We start from the raw sequence: 23,331 nt of genomic DNA on the forward strand, positions 1-23,331 counted from the left end.
AATTTGATCTGCAGAGACCAAGAATCATCATGCATCCCTGAGCTACTGTACATACGAAATGACACATTTAAACTGTACTGCCTCACTTACACACTTCAGAAAACAGTGACTCAAGTGTCAGTCGGGGTTATGGATGGGGCAGAAATTGGGGGAGGTCTGTGGATTTGCTTTTAACTCACTGTGTGACCTTGAGTGAGTCACTCCTTTGCTCTCCCTCTGTAAATGCAGCAAAAAGCCCCCCCTCTCCCATCACCTCCTGGTTAGAACAGGGCAGTGAGGTTAAAACACATTAGATTCATTGCATGAAAGTTGCCAGGGAAGCATGAAATATTAGGATTGGTATATCTATCCTATTCCTTCAGAAAGCAAAGTAAGGCACCTCCTGGAAAGAATCTGAACCACATTTCCTCCTCTCAAAGGGCTGTAATCACTGAAACCCCGCTCACTTCACAAAAGTGCTTACAGTTTTTGAGGGAGTTCAAATAGTGGCTACTGTTCCCCTTGGTTTATGGCGCTGCACGAAAGCAGTAAGTTTGGTCTCTGAAGCTGAACTTCCCATGGAGCCACCTGCAACAAATCCCACCCCAGACTTACTGCAGTGTTTTGGCCAGGTCAGCCTGGCCACACACACTGGTGATGCCAGCTGTGTGCAATCCCCTTTACTATCAGAGAGAGACTTCAGAAACTTCAAAATCTGCTCAGAATTCTGTCTCTTACATAACTATTTTATCCTTTTTTTATTTTTCTTTTTCACAGGCAATTTTCAGAATCATTCTAGGGGAAAACCACCCCCCATCACAGAGACTCAGCATGAAAACAGCAGTGCACCTATTAAACTCATGTAAAGACAAGGGTTCCCCCTCTCTTTCAGCAGGACTAACCAGCAGTCCCTTTTTTCAACTCCTACCAGATGTTCAGGTAGTGGAAATCTCATTGCTATGTCTAAAATTCACAACTGCTTTGGTTTCTGCAACCCCCAGCAGTCTGCTGCAGAACCTTCTTGCATGGCATGAGGGAAGAGTTTTGCATGAGGGAAGGAGGAAAAGTTGGCTCCTGCTGCCAGGACATGGCTCTCAGGCCTCTGCTCTGCACTGGGGATGATACTGTGGAGAGTCAGTGGAGAAGGAAGCAGGGTGGGAATTTCACAGGTGTTTTTTTTCTTTTTCTGGAACTCATTAATATTATTAGGGAATCCTAACCCCTGTACAACCAGGGTTAGGTGAGTCACAGCACTGTGGGAAGGGACTTCAGTAACCATCTAAGCCATTCGCCTAACTCAAGGCAGGACACTTGAGTCATGTCAGGAACACAGCCCATCCTCTGCCCTCCAGCGGCAGAGGTTCTGCAGCAGCTCCCGACAATCTGGTCCTATCCTTTGCTGTCCTTACCATTGGAGCAGTTTCCTGAAGTTTGACCTGACTCTTCCTTGCTGCAATTTAAAGCTATTACTTTTGTCTCTTTTGTTCCTCCCTCAGTTGTCTTTTTTTTTTTTATTTTTTTTTTTTTTTTTATTTTTTTTTCCTTTTGACTGAACATTGCCAGGGTCTTTCAACCTTCCTCTGTAGGTGAGGTATTTTTTAGACTCTTGATCATTCTTGTTCTTTGCTTTTAGACCTCTCTGACAAGTTCACAATTTTCTGGATGTGTGATACCCCAAACTGAACACAGCATTTCAGATGAAGTGTTACCAGGGCTGAACACAGATGAAGGATTGCATTGAGACTACTACATGGTGCTGCTGTCTGTAGAGGCAGCACATTGTTTCTGGTTTTGCTACAGCAGGGAACATTTATGTTTTGGAACTCTCTTAACTCCAAGATTTTCTTACGGCATATTACTCATATTGCTACCTGCTAATAAAACACTTCAAAAATCACACCCCCAAACTGAGCTGACAACCAACACTCCCCTCCTTTCACAGCAGCACTCCCAGTTGGTAGGTCAGTCAGTTGACTGGAAAGTTAATCAGACATCAGGGAAAGACTCACAGAAAAGGTTAAAACATAATTTGCCTCTGTTTTGCAACTCATTTGCTCTGCAGTTCTGCCTTGTTTATACACAGGGTTCATTCCAAGTGGGACTTGCTTCTGCTGCAATTTTCCTTTGTCACAAGACTGTCACCATAATGAAAACAGGGTTGAGGGTAACTTAACCGTCTCCAATGGAGTGGCACCCTCATTACAGATGCTGTTAAGTCTGTCTGTTAGAGAACTACATCAGTGGTACTCCAAAGTAGCCTACAAGGGTAGGCACTTTCCCAAGGGAAGATGTTTTTGAGGTTCTCCCCTGCATACATACATGCACTAGAAGTGTACAGTGTACCATGTCTGGCAGGAGAGCTTTCACAGCTACACAAACCCCTCACAAGACATGATGACCTGCTGCTTTACCCAGTGGAGTAAGTGAAAGGCAGGACTTCTGTTCTAAAGGGCATGTCAAAGACATCAATAACCCTATTCAGCTCCTCATTCCCCTGCTCTAGGACACACATATAAGCATAATACTTCAGGGAAAGTTTCTGTGGTAATCTCTTTTCTTGTCTCTGCATTGGTGACCCTAAGCATCAACAATTTGCTGTAAGAACTGAGCTGCTCTCACTTTCATGACAGACCCTTTTGCTTGCTGCCTTGTCCCCTCTAAGAGCACATTAACCATTTCTAACAAAGTATTTCTATAAAATTGAGGTGTTAAGATCAGGGAGAGGAAAGATGTATCACAGTGTGTTAGAGAAATGTCAGGTTGTGGTATCTTGCAGAGAGCTGTAGAGATGTTTTCACTAATTCACTTTGGCAGCCAGATTAGGTGAGTCATATTAACTCTAACCTCTGAGACAAAGAGGGTGCGGGGAGCTGGAACAGAGCTTTATACATTGAGTGAATTTACAAATGTTTCGACACAGGAACCAGCTTTGGTAAGGAGCTGATGGTTGTCACTATGCAGTTTATCAAAATGGGGAGGGAGAAGGTTTGGACAATGCTCTTTGGTACTGATAACAAAAACCATATTCTATTAGGTGAAAGAGGGACTGCCAGCACCTGGCAAGTGAGCCACTCCATTCCCATTCAGAGAAGACATTTGCCTTGAGCAGATTATCAAGGGATGAAATTCTGACCGTACTGCCAAAGCATCCTTGCTGACAAGGGCTGTCTCCCCTTTCAGGTTTCTCTAGGTGGATGACTTCTCACTCATTGCAGCTCTTCTCATCCCAAACTGTCCCCTTGCATGACTTCAGGCAACCTGCTTCCCTGCAGTTTTTTTGTCTTTCACATATTCATAATTAGCTCAGTTTGTTGCTACAGCCCCATTAAACACCATCTCGCCAAGCTGTAGCTCCTTAACTCTGTCCCAGTGAATCAGAAAGAGGAGCTTTCTGCTCTGGAGGCTGGAGATAGAGAGAGCAAGAGCCTGGAAGGCTTGACAATCAAACCAAGAGGGAACGACCCAGAGCAGTGCGAGCCAGGCAGCTGCTGCTGCTCGGAGCTGGCAGAGCCTTTTCTGCAGAGGAATCTGCAGCAGCAGCTTTGATGTGTGCAGGAGGAAGGCTTTGAAAGCCTGCTTGCCTCAGACACATTTCCTATCCCCTGGCTTCCTAATTGGACCCAGTAAATAATGAAGCTGAACAGCAAATCTGCTTGGCTATGCTAGCCTGCTGGCAAGCAGCCCTCCTTTCCCCCTACCCTCTGGAAATAGTCTTGTACAACCCCATCAGCTCTGCATATTGTTCTCACTGGTGTGCACACCTGCCTGTGCTCTCATATATATATGATATATTTATGCTATATTCTGTACTTTATATATTACGTATTTTATTTGTTTTTACATCTATAAATCCATCTGTGTGTACAGAAACACAGACTGACATGTTCCCCAGACATTTATGGGCCCTTCTCACCTCCACACAAATGGCCCCTTGCACTGCCACACACTATAACTCTTTCCTTAAATGCTAAATGCTTCCTTTCTACAAATGAAACACACCCAGACCAAATCCCACTCGTACTGTGTGCAAACAGCTCTTTCAGGTAGTCAGGGTCAGCAATGCATTCAGTCACATGCTCTACCAGAGAGGCCTTTCCCTTCATGCCCTAGTTTCTTACATCTCCAAAGGGGAAGCTGATTTCTAGAGATGCAGCCACATTATGTTTCATCTCTTCTCTTGTCCATGCATCCAACACTGGGCTTCTTCTTGTGCAAAGATCACTTTAGTTCTCTTATTTATTTTTTAAACACTGCTGTAGTCTTAAAATTAAACTGAAGTTCAGATCTGGTGAAAATGTCTGTTTGCATATGGCATGTGGAGGAAGAGATCAGCCACTCTGCTCCTATGTTTGTTTTCCCTCCAAGCATCTTTGTAGTTGTGAAGAGAGGGGAGCAGAATGGGTTATGCATCTTTGTTGGGCCTAAAACAAGATGCAAGGAGATAAAAAAGATTGGAAATCAATGGATGCCATTTGAAGTTTTTTGTGTGTAGCAACTTCTATTGCTGAACGGCAGGTTTTGTTGTCTCTGCACTCTCCATTTAGTGTTTGAGGTTTTGCTCACCTAACTTTCCTCCTTCCCTCTGCACCTTCTATTCCCTAGGAACAGGCTTCTGAAAGACAAAAATAGCTAAGGGAGCCTTTGACATGATTTTTTTTTGTTTTACCTCCAGCTGAAGGTTTTCTTTTTTTAATTCAAAACTTTGAAGTTTTCATTTATCAGTCCCTGTCCCTTCAGCCATCACAGATTCCAATGAGCTTGGCATTTTTTCCCATCCCATCTTAGTTGAAGAGTAAAGTTGAAGAGCTTTGTTTTAAGCAAAGAGATCAGTAGAGAGAAGCAGATGGTGGATAAGCAAAGGGACAGCTAGTGCTATAATGCTACAGTGGAAGCATTCCTGCCTTCCTTCCTAAGAGGAAGGCAGGCAGAAAAACCTAGAGTAGCATGGGGAGTGATGAAAATGGGGAAAGATTGAGAGAACACAAAAATAGATGGGGAAAAAACAGAGGGAGAATGGAGAGAGGGAGAGTGGCTGGGAGAGAGAAATGCAAAAAAAGGTGAAATTTTTCAGTGACTGAGAGAAGGAGAAAATGGTATTCAGCTACTGACAAAGAGAAACACAGAGATAGAATGTGTAAGATGGGAGGTGAGACAGTGGTAGACAGACAGACGTACAGCTGGGAAAGAAGCGTAGCCATCCCTTGTGTAAAGGGAGCCATGAAATAACAACTGCCAGAGGGACAGGAATAGAGAGATCACATGTAGTAAGGCAGTAATTACTCTGTTTAAGCAGCAAGGCACAGCAGGGTCTTTATTGTTTCAGCTGGCCTCATGCCTCCCATGCCCTCAGGTCTGAAGCTATTACACATAAACCAAAAAACTAGAGCAGTGCCAGGGAGGGTTCTGGCCTGGCTCTGGCTTCATGAATGAGAATGAGTCAGACTGGGAGGAAACACTCTGGCATGGCTTCCCCTGGCATTCACCAGGACTTTGCTCATCAGCAATCATATTTGCACCTTATATGCAAAACTGCGTGCCCTGCCTCCTGAGCCAAGGACAGCGCCCAAGGAGCTCCCTGGCTGGGGGAACATGAATGCCTGCTGGCATGACCAAGGTTAGGAAAGGCCATGATTTTCATGGGCTCCTTCTTCTCAAACTCCACGCATCCAGCATGGAAACAAAATCCTCCAGGTTGAGAGCAGCTTCCCCGGACTGAACTCTCTATGCTCTCTCTCTCTCAGGACAGCACTGCCCAAACCACTTGGGACAACTCCGCCATCATTGATGGCTCTGCCCAGGAGCTGGAAGCCAAAATCTGACAGCTTAGATGCAGTCTGCATCCAGGCTGTGGATGCTTGTCAGTGGGGGTCATCTGCCTGAGGCAGCCGCAGTAGATTGGCTGTATCTCTGACTTCCCACCCCCTCTTTTCTATAAACGACCATTAAGGGTCATCATACAGAGCCCTGAGTCTGGGCATGGAGTAGGTGTGCAATAATACTACTCCATCTCAGCAGCTGATTAAATTTTCCATTCAAAATCCACCTGTGAACACCAGAAAAAAAGGGACTCATCCCCTGAAAAAAAAATCCAGACCCACTTTGGGTCATAGCCTTCTGTTTGACCAGTGGTTTTCTTCTTCTCTTTGCTGAACCAGAAGATGGAATTAATGTACTGCCTCATCTTGAGATATAAATTAAATCAGATTATTTCATGTTGAAGAAGATCACTTTTTTTTTTCAAAATTACTTACTGAATTTAGCCCAAATTTGTTAATACATTTTTGATGAACACAAACAGCAATTTTTGGATAGATTAATTACTCCTAAACAGAACTTGGCGGTGAAGCCAATGTATAAAGTAAATTATGAACCATGAGGTAAATTAAGTCATGTAACGTCACAACTACAAATTATGTTCCCTATGTGTTGCATACTCCAATGCAAGTTGTCATGACTGTGCTACCAAACATCAAACCTTAATTTACTGCCAAGAAAATGACATATAAACATGAACAAATCAATAGTTGCACCATTTCTGCATCACAACTTTTTTGCCTGCTGCCTTTTGAATGGTACTTTAAAACAACATGAAGTAGGAGTCATCATCAGCTAGATGAATCAATGAGATGTCAGTCACCACATCTTTACAAGTCTTAGGAAGGCAGGAGTTGGTAACTCATCAGGGCTGCGAGGACTGTGCTGGAGCACCTAATGAAATGGAGATTGAAAACAGAAGGTCAGACAAAGAATCACAGCTGAGGTACAGGAGACACAGGATTTGTTTGATGTGCACATGTAGAAGGCAGCACACCAGTCTTGCTCCCAGCAGTGTGGTCAGCACTGCAGGATCCTGTGCCCTCTTCCTTCACCACCTACAAGAAGAGGATGGGCCAGCACTTGTCCCTGGCAAGAGGAACATCAGGGTGTATTTGCAGGGGTGTGGGTATGTAATCAATATGTGGATATGTAATCAATAGGTCTTTGCTTCCCACTGTGCTAAGCATAAGGAGATAATGCAAGCCGAGAGCTGATGCAGGGGACCGAGTTTTCTTGCATGTCATGGACACTTATGAAAGTCATAAAATACAACAGAAATCAGTCAACAGTCAAAGTCTCTTGTGACTCTGTCAGATGGTTTCCTTTCATTTGGCCTCATGTACTCTTTTTCCTACAAGTTTTCTTATTTTGGACAATTTACCTGTACTATCATTGTTGTACAGTTTGAAGGCAAGTTCCTCCTCACAAACACAAGACCAAGGAAAAGACTGAGAGCAACAAGTCCCTCCTGGGCAAGAAGCCTGACTGAACTGTATAATTTCTGTCCTGCCAGTGAAGAGCAATGATGAACTGCAATGCAGTCCCTAGTTTAATTCCACAAATCATTATGCCAGCCCCAGACTTCAGGGAAACCTCCTGAGATGGCACTCACTGGTACCAACTATGCCATTCTCTCAATCTGGGAACTATAGGGGTTGGTCTGTACTTGGTGGCATCTTTAAAAATCCTTGATATGTTCTTCACAAAGCCTCTTGTGTATTATGTAGCACAAGACATGTTCAATAGACTATTGTGCAAGAATCAAATAGCTTGCTTTTGTAGGCATCCACCAGAATATTTCCCTGTTTTTAAATATAAGGTGTTTGTTCCCCTCTGTTCTATGCCCACTTGTACTTCTTGGGGAAAGAGGTTAAGGATGAACCCAGAACTTCAAGATAACTTAATTTTTTTTTAATATTTAACGATCCCCTCCTCTTCAATTATTCAACTTAACCCACAGAATTCCATTCTTATATGTCTGAAACTTGGAAGAAGTCTTGAGAAATTACAAATTGGCTCAAATTTACTTGAAATGGGAAAGACCCTTAACTCAGAGGATTAGGAATTGCTGTGGCTTTTTCTCTGCATGCTGGAGCCAAACCATTTCATGACCAGATAACACGGCCTCTGAATCTCCTGTCCTTTTGCAAGATGGCAATTCCTGTAGTTCATCCCTGTTTTCAGCGAGGCTACTCTGATCACCAACTTCACAAACAAAACCTAAAGACTGGGATTTCTGTATCAGCCTGGATCTAGCCACTGAGCTTTTAAACTGCTGTAGTTTTAAACTGAGGAAATAAGGTCAAAGAGTTAAGCCACCCCTTAGCAAGATTTACCCTTTCAAAACCACACCAGAGTGTTGTGATGCTTGGTGCCAATATTTGTACAGATGGATTAGCTTCTTGAAAAAACATTTTGTTTGCTTTTCTCTTGACCCCTCTCCTTGGTGCAATGTTTCTCAGTTAGATCCAGCATAGCAATTTCTTGACACTATCCCCCATATCTGTTTCTGGTATAAGAAGAAAAGGGAATACTTTGTGAGGAGCACAAGGGATCAGGAGATGAGACTAACTAACTGAATTCAGGATTCAGCAGACATCAAATATTGCCAGGTATCAAGGTGAGAATCACAGAGGTTTGAGACAGGGTGGGGTGTGCTGGGAAGAGATTGTTTGGGCTCATGCTGCAGAAACTTTTTGATCAATTGGGCTGGCTCCTGTGATACTATCATCTGAAGTGTCTGCCGTTGATTCATAGTGATAGCAGCCCAGATAAATAATTGCTTTGGTCCAGGATATTTAATGCTTATGTGTTTAGCCACTCCTTTGCTTTCTGAAGAATAAAGAGTCTCTCTCAAACATGCAAGGCAGTGGCTGCAAAGAAGAAGGAAGACATTTGCTCAGTGCCTAGTATTGCATCTTGCACAGTCCTACAGGGAAGGCAAGCAGAGAGCAAATACAGACCCTGATTTTGAGACCTTGTAGCTCCTTGGTGCAGCTACTCCCATTGCTAGTGCAGCTGTTGGACATCAGGACACTTGAAAATCATGGCTGTGAAGCAGAGTTTCTCTCCCAGGAATATGGGAAAAAGAAGGAGGTCACCAGAAAGGGAGAAAGCAGAAAAATTTAAGTAGAAGAAACAGTATCAAACTTCTTTCTGACTTCTTACAGCTTACCCCATAAGTTTAGGAAGAGGTCTGAAGACAAACCTAAAAGATATCTCATTGCCTTCATATCAACTCCTTAATACTTGTTCTGATGATTACATAAAATTTCCAACAACTGTAACAGTGCTGGCATAAGAAGACCATGGCCAATCATGTCAATCAAAATGCGTCTCACTGGGCTTCATCTCTCTGAATCCCCCTATTACCATCATGGACAGGAATCCATTTAATTATCTTCTCTTGACTCCCCAAACACATTTGATTCCTGTGGGAAGAGAAATGTCTTGCTCCAACAGGAGCCCAGTCAGCCAAAAGACCCAAGAAAGAACAAAAAAACATCAGTTTTATGTTGAGGACTCTTTGGCTCCTTTGTCCCAAGCTCCTGGAGAGGCAGGGGTCTCATTATGCAACTTTAATTAATTAATTAATGCCTTTGCAACTGCACACCTGTGAGACTTTCACTGGAACTGAAACAGCAGTTGCTCTAATTAAACAGCACAGAGCAGGACACCTTAATCACTAGCGTGATTTCATCTTCCTTGAGGAGAGAGGGGAAGAGGCATCAAAACTGATAAGAGAGAGGGAAGAAGGTGAAATTTACTGAATCCCTGGTTCCTCAATTTAAAGCATAAAGGGATGTCTCTCATCTTAATGTGATTAATGTGATTAATGTGAGCTTCTGATGGCATGTTTTATTAAATGGCTATATAATAACTGATCTTTGAAAGAAGGGTTTCCAAAAGCCACTAAATGCTTTAACAGGACATGACCCATTGGTTTGCAATGGCATTTGTCCCTCTAAGTCACTCAGGTGCATTGAAAAACTTCACCTCTACCCTTTTATTCAAATCAGTGCCTTGTTTACTCCATCAGTGTGACCTTGCCAGTCTGTGTGGCAGAAACCAGGGGCAGTGGTGAAAACCATAAGCCCTCTACCTAGCGGGTCTATGTTTCCTCAACCTTGAATGGAATTAGGAGGTGCCAGCAGCACACAGCCTGAGCAAGAAATCCATCAGCTGAGGAGCAAGTACCCAGGCACCAAGGATACCTAGGAAATAACAGCATGGTAATTCCTGTCCTGACTCTCCCAAAGCCTGTAATGGGGATCCACATCTGTCCCTGAGACAAGGCACACAGGCAGGCCAGGTAGAAATACTGCTGGCAAGCTAGAGGGCCAGTGGGCCAAAGCTTAATAGAAAAACTGCAGTGATTTGTCTCCACCACTATTTATGTTTCAAGCACATGACAGGTTGTCAGTGGAAGTGAGTGCTGCTAAATTTACTGCTTCTCAAATCCCTGCCACAGTTGTATACTTGACAAGTCACTTCATTTGAAGGGCTATGTGTTGGGCTGGACTTTCTTCCCCTGTGCTCTCCTTCAATGAAAACCACAAACAGCTTTCTGGACAGCACAGACTGATCCCCCTGGGGACTATGATATCAGGGTGTGAGTTTAGAGAAGAGGGACGTTCTTGGCATATTAATTTTTAACCCTGATACATGCTGGTCTTGTTCTGGGCCACTTGACTGCAGATGGGAGTCTGACAGGACACACACATGACTGAACTGAACAAGTAACAGTTTGACTACAGCACGAGGTATTCAGAGACAGAGAACATGAGAGCCTGGTGAGCATCACAGAGTACCAGCTGGGTGTGTGGGTAAGAGCTGCTAAACATCGTAAGGAAATCAGTGCCAAAGACTGTGGGGATGCAAGCGGAAATGCAGGTGGGTGAAAGAGTGCCTGGGGATTACACATATGTGTGCATGTGTACAGTTGGTGGAAGAACCACGTGGAATAATGGCTGTGGGACTAGAAGTATGATGGAGCATTTGGGCGAGGATGCGCAGGGAGGAAGGCTGGCAGGCAGGGCAGAAGATCAGCACAGGGTGTGTATGTGGTCCTGCATGTGGAGGACTGAAGTATGGAGTATAATTTGCCTCCCAAGTGTTGCATGGTGCCTGCATCCACTCAGCCTCATGCACATCTTCAACTCAACACATTTGGCAGGTGGAGAAAACCCCCTCATTAATGGCTGAAAATCTGTAACACCAAATTCTTCTGGAAAGCAAAAGGGGAGAGAGGCTGCCATTTGATGATGGGGGCCATAAGAAGCCCAAACCTTCCCTTTTTTCTCCCTAACTTGTTCTCACTGCACTACAGAATCCTTGCTGAAGGGCTCTGGTCTTAATTGCACGGAAACTGCTCCCTGCTTTATGCAGCTGTGCTGCTGGACAGCACCACATCTTCTCAAATATTCTGACTCCCTTTGGCTGCAGATATCAAGACAAAAATGCCAGGAATATTGTGTTATGAAAGACAGCCAAATGTGACAGTACCTCTTCCAACCCGAACCACTCTCTTCATTTCTTCTACATGTAATGGATCTCCCTGCCTTCTCCCGCACATATCTTGCTATCATGCACAACATCCTTTTATTCAGTTCCTTCATGTGCACTCAGTAGATTACACATGTGCATGGACACATATCCTGCAGAGTGCGTCATGCAGAAGCAGGACACATCCTCTTCTTTCCTGTCACAGGGGTGCAGAATTATTGCAATTCTCTACCAGCCGTTTAGGAATCTGATCCACTTCCTTTTCCAGTGGTGCAGACCAGAGGCCCTTGTTCTGCAATTGTGCCTCACAGTTTATATGATTAAACATAGCATCTGCAGCCATATTAGCTGGGCTGTTAGTGACAAGTGCTATCAATCCTCATACTTCAGTGAATAAACTGATCACCAGCTGGGGACAGAAATCTCCCCTTGTCTCTCATCACCATAACATACAAAAGTGCTTTGTGTGGGTTTCAGAGGGAGGGAAACAAAAGAGAGGTGGAGTTAGAGTTAATTGACAAAAGTTGGGGGTATCTTCTACTCTTTCTTTGGCTCTCTGCTTTCAAAAGAACACAGATGCCTTCTTTTTTACTTTTTTTTTTTTTTTTTAATAGGTGGCTCCTCCAAGGCTGCTTTAAGTTTTACTGAGGTGGGAGAAAACCACAACAATTGTGCCCTTCCACCTGGCCTCCAAGGACTAAGAATTCATCCACAGTAATCATTGATGTCTCTTGTATTGAGGCCTTCTGCTGACACTTTTACTGGAAAATAGCATTTCTTAATAACCAGCATTTCAATCAAATTCCTTTCTATCACCTCTCCAGCACCAATACTCTGTATAGGCTAGGACTCAGTAGGGAAAAAATCCTGCAACTTTGACCATAAACTTTTGAAATAATATTAAAAACCAGATTTTCAAATACCCTCTCTTTAAACACTTATTTCTCAAATGATCTCAAAACTGCTCTCCTTCTATTTCTAAGTCCAGCACTACAAAAGGGATGATGGGTTTGATTAAAACATCTTCCTGGCTTGTAGGTTATGTCAATATCCTGGTGGGATTTTATGCCACTAATCTCACCAGTCTGCAGTCTGCAGTTGCAGAACAGTTGAAGGAAGGGGGAACGTTAACTATATTAAAATGGTAAATTCACCTGCAGACTGTATTTTCTCCCTACTTCAGGAATGGAAGGTCTTGAGATAATTTTCAGGCAGTATGATCTTGTGTATACAGGGGGATGCAAGGAAGGAGAGGAGAGAAGAGAGAAAAAAGGAGAATGGAAAATAGGGAAAGAACTGTCAAGACAACAAATAATTTTAAAAGAAGCATAGGGAAGATAGTTTGTGAGACCCAAGTCTTCAGGAGAAGAACCTCAGAGCGTGAGATAGAGATGGACATTTGATTAAAAAGAAGTGAGGGGATGCAGAGGGTTAGGCAAACAAGCAGAGCTCTGAGCAAGGTGAATTGCCATGGGAAAGCAGCGGGGAATGCAGTTAGTGTTGGCTGGGAATACAACATACAAGGGGTAACTGAGGCCAGAGTCTTCCAGATGTATTACTGTTATATTGATCTGTGGTAAACAATTTCACTGCTCACAGGCAATTCATGCCTGTTGGCAGTATCACTGACGGCTTTGGACACTTACATATTGTGTATATATGCAAGGGCATACAAGGAGAACAAAGGTATGTTCCCATGACCCTTGGTAGTAAGGGCTTGGGATGGAGTGGGGATGTTTGGTGCTGGCTCCCCCTCCTTACTTTCACTGTGCTTCATCTCATTAAAAGCAGATAAAATGCACCACATAAACAGTCATCCAATTTCTAGACAAACAAGTGCTTTTATTGCTATCTTCTCAAATACAGAGAGCTCCTCTGAAAAGTCTTCAATTCATGGAGCAAAAAACAAAGAAACCATAGTCATCCCCCCTCATTCCAGCACTAGAAAATAATCTCCAGCTCTTCTCATGTAGTCCTGGAAGAGCCCCTATGAATTTCTTTTGCTCTTAATTCCCAAGGTTCTTTCTGTGAACACACCATGTTTTGCCTGGAGGACGGTGTGGTTGCCAAGAGGCTCAGGGAAGAAAGAAACAGAGAACCTCTCTAGTCACTTGTCACCAGGGTGATTGGAGGTTTTGGTGCCCTTACTTACAAATCTGTTCTGACGAGCAAAGGACACATGTCCACTAGCTGAATTCACACAGCAGAGCTGGGCCTCCGGATGCAGGCATGGCAGGGAGCCCACGGGTTGGAATGCAGCAGGAATCTGCTGCAAGAGATGATGAGGATGCTACCAAACCTGCTGGAGACCACAGGTCTGGCTCCTTATGCAACAGGAGAAATGGCTTTGCTGCTCTTGATCTCCTGAACACTCAGTTTGCCCCCCAAAAAAGGCTCTGATCTGCTATATACAATGAGAAGGCTGAGGTCTGCTATGAAGGAAAAGAGTTCTGCACTCAGATCTGATGAATTTTGTCTTTTTCAACACCCCTTACCTCTTCCAGCTGGAGGCACTTATAGGGAGTTATGGGAGAGAGAGGGAGAAATGAAAAACTGAGATCCTGAGATACCTATTCAGGTATTTCTTTACTGAATCCCTGTCTTAGGGGTTGCAACGCAAGATGTTATCAAAAGTATGTATTTGTGTTGGGGTGAATTATTTTTCCCGAACCAGTTGGGGGAGGGACTGATTGAATCTGTTTCCCAGAGGGACCCCATTCAGACGTTTACTCCCAAATTTGCCCGAAGCAGTATTCTATCACTATTTGCTGAAACCAGGTGGTGCAGTGATCCTTATCTCAGTGTGAGATATTCTCTGCTAATGGACCCTCTGTTAAAACCAGGTGGGGCAGTGTTCATCTTCTCCTTAAGGAATCCTTTCTCCAGGAAGATATCTTCTGTTAATAGGCCATTGAGTCCCACTGTATGACTGATGAAATTACATCATCCCATTGGGAGATGCTCCAGCCAGGGGGAAGAGCCAAGTCTTTCCTACCTAGATAAAAACCTGAGATTTGGAACAGCAAAGCAGCCTTTCTTCCATTGGATTCTAGAGGAAAGCTGGACCTTTCCACATCATCACTGGACCTTCTGAGGAAAACTGCACCCTTCTACAGTACCCCTGCTTCAACTGAACCACATCTGTCACTCCAGGAGGACTGCAGCCACCATTTAATCAGACTGCTAACAACACCCTGACTGACAGGGTGTCAGGTTGTATTCTGATTCTGACAGTGTTTTGGGTTTGCTCCTTGTAATATTGTATTTATATTTTCATTTTCCTAGTAAATAACTGTTATTCCTATTCCCATATCTTTGCCTGAGAGCCCCCTAATTTCAAAATTATCATAATTTGGATGGAGGGGGTTTACATTCTCCATTTCAAAGAGAGGCTCCTGCCTTTCTTTGCAGATGCCTGTCTTTCAAACCAGGACAATCCCAAAGCCTTCCTGAGCTCTTGCCAAACAGAAATTGGCTGAAGGTGACATATAGCCCTCTGAATTTGAACCTCCTTGGGACATTTGTGCACACTGGTCCTGTCAGCATACTATGTTAACTCATATATCACTTGTTTAATGATTTAGGGATGTGACTACTTTAGCTTGGGAGCAGATAGTGAATTGAAGGCGAGAAGGTTTGATTCCCTGAATTTCCGTACACTCAGTTGTCCTCAAAAGTGGTTGATATCTGCACAAACCTAAAGGCAATCTTGGCTCTTACAATTAAAGAAAAAAAAAAAAAGAAAAAAAGGAAAGAAGATACATTTAGGAGTCCTCAGAAAGACAGATGCTTTGATGCTGGCAGAGAACATCTAGCACTGCTAAGAATCACAAGGAGGAAAATGGTCTCGCTCCCCTTTCCAGGCAGGGAAACCTCTCCCCACTTTCACCCTGTGCAGGAAGCAATGCCTAAAGAGATGAGGCAAGAATACAGCCTGTCAAGATCCTCACCTATATTCTTTGCTCTGCTTTCTGCATGGTAACTATGGAGGTATAAGCAACTTTTACAGGTCCTCTATCACCTGTCTAGGTGACAGATTAAATCTCAGCTTAGTCTTTCTAGGGAATGAGGCTGCAGAAATTCTTACTGAGTCTTCCTCAGAAGAAATGCAATCTAAGTTAGATTCAGACTAATAGCTTAATTCTTGTTCCTCTCTAATAGCAGAAAATGCCCAAGGCATTTTTCATGTGCTTGTGCAAAGACACTGATCACAAACCTGTATACAGCACCACACTCTGGGCCCCTTCTGCAGAGAAAAATCATTAAGCAAAATCATATGCATACACCCAGCAAAAAAGGCAGAAGATGAAAAAACATTGTGTGCAGAGGGAACAGTCACAGCTGTTTCAATTTATGAGACTTGAAATTGTATTTCAAAGAGAATACAGAAGTTTTCTCCTTTGAGAAAGTTATTAACCAGAATTTGCAATAAACCTCACTCCATTTATATGCCTCTAAACTGAAGGACTCTGATAGAGATTATATTGCATTCTTCAGGGCTCTGCTCTGCCAAGAAGAGCTCAGCCTCAGACCTTGCCATCCCAGAGGTCTGAATCATTTCTCCTGATTTCTTACCCATCACAGCCCTTCTTCAAGATTCTCACCCATTTCCCCCCTCTTCAGTTCACATACCTCTTTTGTCTTTTCAGTTTTTCCTCTCACTGTGTCTCCCTCCTCCCCTTCCCCTATTATTCTCCTTTTTGTCTTTGAACCCTTTTTTCCTTCCACCTGTATATATGTCCACAAGACTGAAACCTGACTGCAACACAGTTGAGCTTCTGCAACGACAAAGAACATTCATGCAGGAATACTTTATTGGTGAAACATCTGGGAGAAGAGTTCTCATATGCAGCTTTGTTTTGCTCTTATAGCTGTCACACAGCAATTGCTTTAAGGGGGATGATGCCATATTGCACCACATGGCTGGAAAAGATTCCGGCCTTTTACTTCAAAGCTGTAAAGAACTGAACCAGGGGGTAGGGAGCAGAGAAGGTAAAAAAAAATATGCTACAGCTGAAGGAATATACTACAGCTAAAGAGAAATCACTTGGAGGTGTGGGCAGCAAAGAACTTACAGAAACTGGGCTGTTGGAGCTTTCCTTGAAGATGACCCATGGAAAATGTGTTTGATTGGAACTGATAAAGGCCTGTGCCTGTTTGTACTTGAGGACCCAAGCCTAACGCTCAAGGTGTCCTGGTTTACAATACAACATACATATTCTATTACCATCTGAGAAGGGTGATCATCCTTATCTCTGTGGGAAATGTCTTCTGTTGATGGGCCATCACTGAGAAGGGTGATCATCTTTATCTCTGTGGGAAGTATCTTCTGTTAATGGGCCAATGATTCCTACTGTATAACTGATAAGATTACATCATCCCACTGGGAGATGCTCCAGCCAGGAGGACGAGCCAAGCCTTTCCTACCTGGATAAAAACTCAGGTTTAGAACACCAAAGGCAGCCTTTTTCCACTGGATTCCAGAGGAAGAACCAGGTTTTTATCCACATCATCGCTGGACTCTTTGGAGGAAAACTGCACCAGCACCCTGACTGACAGGGTATCAGGTTGTATTCTGACTCTGTCAGTGGTTTTATTTTTATTATTGCATGTATTTTGTTTTTTCTCTTTTTGTTTCCTCTTCCCTATTAAAAATTGTATTACTGACTTGAAGTCTCACTAGTTTTGCTGTTCAAACCAGTACACAAGGCTAATTAATTTTTTTTTTGCATGTAGTAGCTTTGATGCTTAGCACATAAACAAGAAAGCAACAGAATATACCATAGTGGTATAAAAGAGGGACTCAAACACACACACAGAGAGAGAGAGAGATAGACAGAGAGAGAGAGAGAGAGAGAGAGAGAGAGAGAGAAGGCCAATCCCGCAATCCCATGCATACTGGCTTCCAGAAACTGAAAATTTAGTGTGGAGCATATATCCATGCTTCACTCTTGCTTGTTAACAATTAAGTAAGTAACTTAGGGAAATTATAGATTACCTATGGAGGAAAAACAATGAATCAATCATTTATATAAATAAAGGACGCTTAAAATTCTCTCATTGCTAGAGGACAGACAGTGGCCTGGGTGGACCATTGCCCTTTATTCTGGCAAGAAGACAAGGTTGCTCTTAGACAAGTCCTCTGTGTCCTGTTTCTTTCCATTTCTATCTCATAGTGTCTTAACACACACTTTTCCATACATCTATTTGTGTGTGTCAACTTTATATTGATATTAATTGAATTTGTATGCAGCAGCCTGGAATGAAAGCATAACAAGCACTGCAAAATTGATATTCTCTTCATTAAAGAAGAAAAATCCTTCCTTACCAAGTTTGACCTGGTATTTCCCTTTTGGACAATATATACTGTGCCATACATACAATTGAAGCAATAAATAAGGCATAATGTAAAACAAGAAATGTCTTTATAATAGGGCAGTGAGTGTTTGGCATGCACTCATTGACTTAAACATCAGCCAAACAGGTAATGATGAAAAGATGAAGAAAATGCCTAGTCTCATTCAAGAGTCCAATCAACATGTTACAAAAATCTTCCATGTTTTTACACAATAGCTCTCTGGATGATACCTGCTGAAGAGTGTCCAAAGCACTGGGGTAGGAGGTATTTGACGCTGCTGCCTAAAACCTCTCTCTTCAGAAAACAAAAGACTTCAGTTTCCAGTACTGGGAGTCTTGCAGTTTCACTAGCACACGAGTCATGGTATGTGTTAAGCAAGAGCTCAGCCTTCTACAGCAAACAGTGGTCAGTACCCACACCAGCAAAAGGAGGGTCTGGTCCAGGATGGGAGCAACAGCAAAACCAGCTGCTATCTAGTACTGTTACAGCAGCCTTTCCCTGTTTCCATTGCATACTTCTGCCTCTGCTGGCCAGTGAAGCTTCTTTTGTATCCAGAGATACTCACTCATGTTTCTAAGCCTCTCTGTAGCCCAACCTGGAACCAAGTGTCAAACAGGCGTATGCGGAACCACTAAGGGTTCTGAAGGTGAACAAAAACAAATTGGAAAAAATACAGCATACTGGAGACAGTCTTTACAGTGAGCATTCCATGAGCCTGGCAGGAAAGTGACTGAGCATCTTACTTATTTGTGCAATACTGCTTCTTTTTCAATTTACCTGCTTTTAAACAACACACTGAACTGTCTCAGGAGACTCCCTGGTTAAGGGTTCATCTCCACACAGCTCTTCCTGTCCATCTCCTTTTAGCAACCAACCTTTCTTTTCTAGTTCTCTCAGTATGAATACCTCTGCAGGGAAAAGCTGTTTTTCTGTGCAATCCCCAGTTTAATACTCTGACATGGCATCAACATTTTGCTGCTGTTTCTTCCTGCTAGTAAAGTTCTATCCCTGCCTTTTATGCCCCTTTGCCTTAAGTCATTCAATTTTCCTCTTCTCTCTGCCCTGCTTCACCCTTAGTGGTGGGGTCTGTGTTTTTTCCCTTTCCTTCTCTCCTGGAAATGTGCCAGCAATACAGCAGAAGGGAACACATTGAGAAAGGTTAGGCAAACACAACATTAAGATCAGAATCAGCAACATATTGCTCATTAAACATTTAAAATCAACAGTTGCTGGCTTGATCTGCCAATATTGTGAGAAATGCCAGTTTTAGCTCAAGGTGCCTCCTGTTTCCAAAATGGCTTTATTTATGTTGTGAGAGCTGGTGGCTGTGAGAACAAAACCCTACCTCCAGCGGCCAACAACACCCAAGCTACAGGCAGCCCCATGAAAAGTTCCCCAGTGAACACCAATCGCTTCTGCCTCCCCAACACCCCCGCTGCTTTCCAGAAACAAACGGATGTGTAAGAGCGCAGAAATGTGTTTGCAGGAGATAAATTATTTATCTGAAATTTACTGTTGTGAAGTCAGCATAATTCTCAAATCCACAGACATATTTTATGCACTGATAGGACATTTCAAACAGGGGCATTTGGACTCATTTCTTCCCTCCTTCTGCAAGTATTAACACAATAATGTCTCACCTGGAAAAGAAAAGAGCTGAAAAACCACTAGGATAATAGGCTTGTAGTTTTGTATTGTGTCCCAGGAAAGTTCTGTTTCTTGATAAACAAACCAGCATAGCATTCCTTTCCATCCTCCCTCCAACCTCTGTGTTATTTGCATTTTTAATTTTTTTCTGCCTAGTTTACTGCCTTTGGTAGTTGGAAAATAAGCCTTATACTGTATAAGGTACAAACTTGACTACTGTGGGCAAATCCCAGAGCCCTCCAGCTCTGTCAGTGTCTTCCCTCCTGCCCTGCAGCAGTCCCTGCTCTTCCAAACCAGGTCAAAGACTGGCCACTCCTACACCCATGCACACGTCCATTGCATATGTACCACTACATGGACATTGTCCTCTCTTATGCTGGCTTATGGAACATTCCTGCATTAATCAAGGCCTATAAAATTTTCCATTATTTCAGGAGGCCCTTGGTTAGTGCAGTGTATCTAAAACCATGACACTGATCCAAACCAAGAGTCTTTATTCACAGAAAATAATTTTTGGGATTTTTTGCCAATTATTCTGAAGGGAACAGAGCTGGATCCTAGGTATCAATTGGAAGATATAGGCATACTCAATTGCACTTGTTTGAAGCATGAAAAACAAGAGTGTCCTCTGCTAATGCAGGAGTAAAAAGGGCAGTTATAAAGCACACAGTTCACACAACAGATAACCATCCCAACATTTCTGACAAAATCTTGTCCACTGAGCAATAACAAGTCCTGAAGGTGCTCACAGACATCCTTCACTTTTAGTCAGTCAATATGGAAATAAATATGGCCTGGTCATGTCTCTCCCTTTGCTCTGCATGGGTGTATTTAAACACATGCATGCTCAAAGAGAGGCCAGTGGCTTGCTCAAGGCTCTAGCAAATCCAAAAGGCAGCAGTAAAGACTGCAGTTTTTCAAATTTGAGAAGTCTGATGAAATGTTTCCAACAGACTAGAGATCCTCCAGAGAAGTCCCAAAAGCTCGTCACTATAACAATAATTCTCTAAGTAGATGCACTCTCCTGCCTGCCACTTAAGAAAACTAGTCACATACCAGATCCTCCATTAGAGTTGGCCACTCCATAGCACAGGAGAAATGGGAAGTAATTTTCATTGAAACATGGTCTATGCAACTTGAAATGCTGATACTAGAGTTTTCAGAAGAAGTAAAAATAAGACTCCTTTTGATACAAAACCGCTTACTCTCGTTCTTGCACCTGGCATCCTTTTTTTTTTTTTTTGTCAATCCAAACAGACACTGGACATTTGGTCAAATAAAACATGCTGGATTTTCACTGACTGGAGCAAGTCTTCACTGTAGCTTCAACTGGCTATTTTTGTATGTTGTTTGGTATTCTGCAGGAAAGATGGAGCCCTTCTTCCCACCCTTTCCTAGCTAAATACCAGTTGCTGCTGTCGACAGGACTGGAGGACCCTGTTCAGGTCAGCCCCAAAGACTGTGCTCTTACACTTACATTCTGTGGCAGCAACTGATAATGAAAAGGTTTTGCTGCATCAACCCAGACACTAGGCAGGCACTGAAATCTCATGCTACTGCCCCATTATGGCACCATGGATCTGGACAGACCTGGGGCACACCTGGCAAGTGGCTCTCAAAGGCTCTGGCACACCTACTCACCTTAAACAGAAATGAAACTGTCAGTGTTAACTGAGGTGAAGAAGTGGCTTTGGGTCACCCTCCAGTTTTCTGAGCCAGAACTGAATCAAAACAGCACTCTTACTCCATCAGAGGCATCCAAAGAGACAAAGCAGCAGCAGGTTTTGGTAAACAGCCAGTGATTTGACTGACCAAGGACTGTAAAGGAACATATATGTCATCTCCTGGGTCTGAAAAATGTATGACTTGCAAAAAACCACCAAAACCTGAATGAAACCCTGCTGCAGTGAAGTTGTAATGAAACCCTGCTCTAGGTATACTAGAGCTTAGAGATAATTTATACAATTTAAACAGAAACAAAGCAAATCCAAATTTATACACATAGTACTATGACCTGAGGACTGAAGAGAGAGCAGCCACACAAAGCAGCATGATTTTTCTAGGAACCCAGCAGTGTCCAAATGGTTTGCTCAACTTGCAGTAGAGTTGAACATGCTGGCAGTCCAATTATTTAATCATGTAGTTGTCTGGAATTATTGTTCTGAAATGAGTGCTCAATTAGTCTGCCCCTTTATTAGGCCAGGAAGCTCCCTGAGCCCCCAGAGGTATATCAACCTGCAGACCGTCATGGTTCGAAGTGATGCTGCACTGCAGAATGGTATCAGTGTCAGAAACATCTCACAATCTCCTCCCAAGAGGGTTTACTGAGGACTTGATCCTTCAGGCCACAGGTCTCTGCAATTGCCTTCTTTATCTGAACACAGCAAAATAGCTGTGAAGGGATAACTTTTTATTGATTTAGTTAAAGTGATGTTACCTGTCCTCTAGTCAGCATTCTCCTGTCATATCCAGTGTGTTGTGTTTCTTCCAGAACAGACAGATTCAAAGTAAAGTAAAAATCATAATAAGCTAGTCATGTGCACCTCTATAACAGGGTCAGTTTTAAAGTTACACCTTTGGTTAAATGGGTGCTACTTGCTCTTTTAGCCAAGCTCCAAGCTCCATTTTTAAGAATAGGTGGCACACTAAAAGCTATTTTCTTATGAGAAACGCAAGAAATAAGTTTCAAACCTCAGAGAGAAGGATTAATTTGCTAGTAATGAAAGTGACACACAGGGAAAATGTAAAATCAATCTTGTGTTTAAAGGCAGAACAACACTGGCGCCACTTCCTTTTTTTTTTTTCTTTCTCCCTCATTTTCCTCTCTCTCCCCATAGTGGCTTGTTACCACTGAGCATACATTATGCACATTACCCACAAGCCTCTGCTCTGTTTAAATTAAAAAAGAAACAGTGTTTTTAATCAATCTATTTGCACTCTTCTGCCACAACTCACAAAAGCAGTTTGATTTCTTTTCATTGCTCTCAAGAGAGCTGAACACAGATGACTGACAAAACCACTGCAAACTAGTAATAATAATAGCAATAGTAGCAATAATAATAGTGACACCCCTCCCAAAAAAAAAAAAATGAGGCACAGTTAGCCTTGATCAAAAACAGATCAAAACACAGACTATGTTAGCAAATAACACATCAAACTTGAGCAAAACTCAGTGATCCGGCTTGTGCTGACCTTGGGCATCCCTCCCTCACACCAGCAACATGTAAAATCAACTGCAAAACAATGGAGGGACTCTTCTGTGCTGTAAAAATCAGATTGTCTGTCTGCACTTTTTCTCCAGTTCTTGGCAATTCTGTTACATGTGCATTTGGAAATTAAGTTATTCCTAGGAATTCAGACCGTCTTGTGTTTCACATACACCATGATTCAAACGCAGAATTAAAAATAACAGAAAAATTATTAGCTGGTTTTGCTTGTAGTGAATCACAGCCATAATTTTACTGTTCAGATCTGGAGACTGCTAATTCTTTCCTTCTTTCTCCATTAAGACAACAAGGAGGAAAAACAGACCATTGCTTAACAAAGCTATATCAGGCTGAGAACTCCTGATCAGTTTTCTATCTGTAAACAATTATACACAGCAAAAACCTTTGTCTTCCTTTTTCTTCAGCTAATGAGGAAATAAAAACAATCTTCCCAAGAAGGAACCTTGAAACAGAACCAGGATCTTTTCATTGCTGGACTCCTAATGGAGGGAGACCTTATAACCACAGGAATTGGCTTCTCACTGCAGATGCTCTTCTGCCTCCTCTGCCACCCTAAGACAGCACTCACTCTACATGTGAAACACTTCACATGATCTATATACCAGCATGGGGTAGCTACTGTTAGATGTATGAACATACTTTATTTTTGCAGGCTTAAGTATACTCCAAGTCTCACACATTTTACATTCCTGGATTTAGTAATCCAGCAGTAAAGATCCTGCCAACACAGTGATATGTCTTTCTGCTCCAACCCCGATACATAACTTGTCCCTTTTGGCCATATGAAAGACATCCATG

The 23,331-nt window shown here is 42.8% G+C and overlaps 1 protein-coding gene across 2 annotated transcripts in view; it reads right to left on the reverse strand.

Moving 5' to 3' along the window:
* Positions 1 to 23,331, reverse strand: part of LSAMP (limbic system associated membrane protein) — a 307,000-nt gene that overhangs the window by 29,878 nt on the left and 253,791 nt on the right. The window lies entirely within an intron of this gene.

The sequence above is a fragment of the Cinclus cinclus genome, chromosome 2, assembly GCF_963662255.1.
Source record: "Cinclus cinclus chromosome 2, bCinCin1.1, whole genome shotgun sequence".
Taxonomy (NCBI): domain Eukaryota; kingdom Metazoa; phylum Chordata; class Aves; order Passeriformes; family Cinclidae; genus Cinclus; species Cinclus cinclus.